The 5,046-nt window shown below is 38.2% G+C and overlaps 1 pseudogene; it reads right to left on the bottom strand.

Moving 5' to 3' along the window:
• Positions 1–3,392: 3,392 nt before the first annotated feature.
• On the bottom strand, positions 3,393–4,377 carry LOC119545305 (annotated as a pseudogene).
• Positions 4,378–5,046: the final 669 nt, after the last annotated feature.

Raw genomic sequence — 5,046 nt, 5'->3', positions numbered from 1 at the left:
GGTGTTAAAAATGCACCCTGGGTGTTGAGATGGTCTCACTGAAGACTGTTTTCATTTCTGGGCTACACATAACTTGAATTTTCCTTTCTGAAAGTACATGAAATGTTTTATCTACAGAACTGAGAATTAATTTCTTCCCTGGGTTTAAGGATCTGTTTCCCTTTACTTTGAAAATCACACACACAGACACACACACACTTGCATACACATATGCATACACACACACACAGACACCAACAACACAAGAGTTGGCCTATGAATCTGTGTTTGTATTATGTGTTCACATCTCCCTAGACAGTTTAGATTAGACCAAAGTTAACCTGGTTCATTTTGGCCCATCAAATTCTTTCTCTGGTGCAGTTAAGCACAGGGAGCAAGTGAAAAGGCTGGCCTGTTCCAAGAATGAAAAATGACTTAAATTTACAAAGAGAAGCAATATCAAGAACCAAAGTAATTCCGCAGTGATGGGAAGAGGAGTCATTTGGGTTTTTACAGCTTAACAGTTTCAGATTCCAATCCATCAAGAGACCTCGGCCCTCTCGCCTTCAAAATTTCAAGCTTCTCTGAAATTGTCTCAGTTAGATTTTTCTATCCTTGTTACTGTCATCTACCAATTTTGTGGTATTTCTCCCTCATTCGTTGATGACTTCAGCATCTGATTCTCTATCTCTAATTATCGTTCTTGGAAATGTGAACATCCATATAAATGGTCTAACTAATTCTCAGTTCCTGATGTCTTTCACTTCGACAATCTTGTATTTTAACCATCTCAGCCACCCAGTCATAAGTGCATATCTTAGACTTTACCCTCACCAATAACTGTACCACCTGTGAAATCTCAATTTTGAATATCTGATTTGCTTTCAGCTTCTATCCTTTCAGCTTATTTAATTCTGTACCCCCACTCTGATACCACAGAGATTTATTATCCATTGAAATTATTTTTCATTATCTGTCACTTAATTTGTGCCCTTCCTTCCCACTCAACAAGAACAAATTTTGTGGTCCAGAATCCTAACCATATTCTTGTAAACACCCTTAACTCTTTTGTCCCCTTTCTTCTAACTGGCAAAATCTGAGCACTAGGTAAACCCAAGGTAAACCCAACATTTTGCCTATTTATGCCTGCATCTGAGTACTCAAATACTGTTGGATAACATCACTCAACCATGTTGACTTGACTAATAAACACATGAACAAAATACTCAAAAGGACACTGAATAGTTTCAGATAATCCTATAGCATTACCTAGTATTTCCCTTTCCCAAATGTCAGCATGAATATCTTCTCTTTCATAATTCTCTAAAATACTCCCACCCTCACCACTCTCAGTTGAATTCTCTTTAACCATTTGCCATTTTCCACCTCCAAATCCACTAACACACCTACATATGTATCCTTATACTCTGATTTCCTTTCTGTTGAAGTAGAAGTGGCTCAGTTCCTAGGTAAAATAATTTCCTTAAGATATGTTTCTTGCAATGTTTTCCTTTCTGTTTTGAATCATTAATTTTTTGTTCTTTCTTGGATTATTTCTGTCAGATACAAACATGCTTTAATGTCACTAGGCTTTAAAAATATTAAAGGAAACCTTCACTTGACTCTATGTTCTCCTCCAGTTACACATCACTTTTTGTCTACCTTGTCAGCCAAACTGCACTTAAGAATGGTCTATTGTGAACATAATTAACAACACTGAATCATATATGTGAATGTGGTTAAAAATGGGACATTTTAGGTTGTATTTGTTACTAGAATAAAAAAAACATAGGATTATACAACACAAACAGTGAACCCTATTGAAACCCATGGACTATAGTTATATATATTAATTATACATATAATAATATATAAAAATTATCTATTACAAAAATTATAATTACAAAAATGTTCTTTCATGAATTGTAACAAATGTACCACACTAATGCAAGGTATTAATAATAGGGTGGTATATGGGAGTTCTGTATTTTAGGCATGATTTTTCTGTAAACCTACAACTTCTCTGATAAAAAATAAATTAAAAATTAAAAAAATTAACAAATAAAAAAAATAATGTCAAAAAAGTGTCTACAATCACAGTCTGCACTTCTTCCCTTTCTAATCTATCCTAAAATTACTTTAATTGGAATTTGCCCCTAACATTTCACTTAAATGCTCTTATCAAAGTTTCAGTAATACATATTTTGCCAAATCTAATAGTCAATTCTCTGTTCCCATTAATGGCCTCTAAACTACATTTGAGAGAATGACCATGCCTCCATTCTGGAAACATTCCCTTTTCTATGCTTATGACAGGTCAAACTTAGCCTCCTTTTCCTCTTACCAATAGCTGCTTCTCAGTTTCCTTTGCTATCTTTCTCCCAGATCTCTAAATGTTAGAGTGCCCCTCATCTCAGGCCTCTGACCATAGTTCTCTACTCTTTTCTACACTATCTTACTAGATAATTTTATTCAGTCCCATGGCTTCAAATATCAAAAATGTTTTCTTGCCTCTAACAATTCTATCTCCAGAAAAGACCTCTACCTGAGCCTCAAGACTATTCTGAAACAGCTCTACATGGATACCTAATATCTAAAATTAACATGGTCAAAACAGAGCTATTGGTTTTTGTCTGCCTGCCCCCAATCCACATGCTTTCTACTAACACTTTCCCCATCTAAGTAAATGACATGATGATTCCTCCCATTTTCACAGTTCCTCCTTGATTCTTCCTTTTCCCGTAAATACTACATCCAATCCATCAATACGTCCAATCAAGTCTATCTCCCATATATACGCCAAATCTGACTTCATGCTCTTGGTATTAGGGACACTGTGCCAACTCCTCTACTCTCTATTATCAATGACCCACATAAACTTTTATTAGGTTGCACAGGGGTACCGAAGAAATAACTGAGTCACTAGCTATTGCATTTGCTTTTTATGATTGTGGGTTGAGAGGTCATTGCACTGAGGGGGAATCTATAAAAATCTTAGAATTTTAAGAAAGGCTTAGGCTATTCTATGTCTTATTCAAAATTCACTCCTCTATATAATGGTTTTGAACTCACTTTGACTTTTCTCCAGAAGAAATTATATGCCACATTATTGAAATATTCAAAATTCTATAGGCCATAGTGATTGGAAATCATTATTAGTAGTCCTCTGCATCCCAGATGGTATATAAGAAAGATGAGAGGTTTCGGTTTGGTGGTTTAAAAATACCTTTTCAGTTACAATGTTCTGAGATTCTATGTTGATCAACATGGACCTTAGCCATTTATTTATCAACTCACATCTTCCCAAATCCACCCAAGAGAGACCTACCAGGGAAGATTATCCCAAGTGAATATGAGCCATATCAGTTATTACATGTGTAACCCATCAGCTTGAGGCATTCTCAAGTTGTATGTTAACTACTTGAGCTCAGAAGAAGTGCTGTCATTCTCTTTTTGCCTGGGAACCAGGTTGCAAGTTTCCTGACATGTAGTTTCCTAGCAAGCCTGTGCAGAGCACACTTAACTTCCTGATTCCTCAGGCTGTAGATCAGTGGGTTTAGCATAGGAGTAACTACTGTGTAGAAGACGGCGACCTGACGATCCTGGTTCAGGTCATAGCTGGAGGATGGTTGGAGGTACATGCGGATTACAGAGCCATACAGTAGTAGGACAGACAGGATGTGAGCACTACAGGTGGACAGGGCTTTGCGCAGGGCAGCAACTGAGTGCATGTGGCCTATGGCAACACCAATGCGGGCACAGGAGCCCAAAATGAAGAAGGGGCTGACCACCACAGCTACACCCTCAGTGAATATCAGCATTTCACTGACCACTGGTCGGGTGCAGGAGAGCTGCAACAGGGTTGTAATGTCACAGAAGAAGTGGGTGATCTGGTTGCCACAGAAGGTTAAATGGGTAACCAACACAATATAAAGGAGGCTGTTGAGGCTGACAACCACCCATGAGGTCAAAGTTATGCGCAGACAGAGGTGGCAGCTGATGATGGCAGAGTATCTTAAGGGATCACAGATGGCAACAAAGCAGTCATAGGCCATGGCAGCCAGTAAGTGTCCTTCCACGCTGCCCACAGTCATAAAGAAGAGCTGGACCATACAGCAAAGGAGATGGTTCGATTCACAGAAAGTGTGTGCACTAGCATCTGAGAAACAGTGATGGTAGTCAGAAATATGTCAATAAAGGAAAGCTGGCTAAGCAGGAAATACATAGGGGTCTGAAGCTTGGGGTCTGAGCTGGCAACAACAGTAATAGGGAATTGCCAATAACTGCCACCAGGTACATGGTAAGGACAATCCCAAAAATAACTGGCTGCATCTCCAGCCAGTTGGACAGTCCCAATAAAACAAACTCAGTCACTTCAGTCCTGTTTCTTGTGGCCATCAGAAACAGTCCACGTCACTTGAAAAGAGGAAGTATTAGGATCAAGTAAGACTGCCATTTACTCCAGGGGTAGTTTATAGGAAACATTTCTCCTTGCATGGATGCTTCTAGTTTCCAAAATAGCTTTTTTAAAAAAATTTCTTTCTCGTGCCATTATCTATCCATCCATCCATCCACCCTTCCACTTTTTCATTTATTCCAGGTTCATTTATTGAGCACTTAAAATCTCTCAACTCGATGGATACTAAAGAGAGTTGGATAAATCACACATGGTCTCTGTTTGTATGAAATTCACTGTATAATGAGAAAGGCACCATTAAACAGGATTTCTGTGGTACTTGTTATGTGCTAGAGAGCATGTTAAATATCTTACATTTGATCCTTACAGCTCCCATATGGCAGAAACTATTTTATAGATGAGAAAACTAAAGCAAATATTTTCTATCCTGCTGAAGGTCTCATAGGACATGACAAACAAAACCTAGACTTAACCCTGGGTAGTTTTATCAAATTTAAGCACTCAAAGTGCCAACCAGACCTAAGAGTCTCTGCATTTTGGATGAGCCACGTGAATGAAGACTTTGTACGTCCAAAAGCTTAATTTTGTTCTTTTGGTCAGAGTTGGTCAGGTTCCATTAAGTCAACTAAATTCACCTGGGGTGAGAGTAG

This window comes from Choloepus didactylus, chromosome 10, assembly GCF_015220235.1.
Source record: "Choloepus didactylus isolate mChoDid1 chromosome 10, mChoDid1.pri, whole genome shotgun sequence".
Classification (NCBI taxonomy): Eukaryota; Metazoa; Chordata; class Mammalia; order Pilosa; family Megalonychidae; genus Choloepus; species Choloepus didactylus.
The sequence above is the reverse complement of the archived record's forward strand: the minus strand, read 5'-3'. Positions and strand labels throughout refer to the sequence as shown.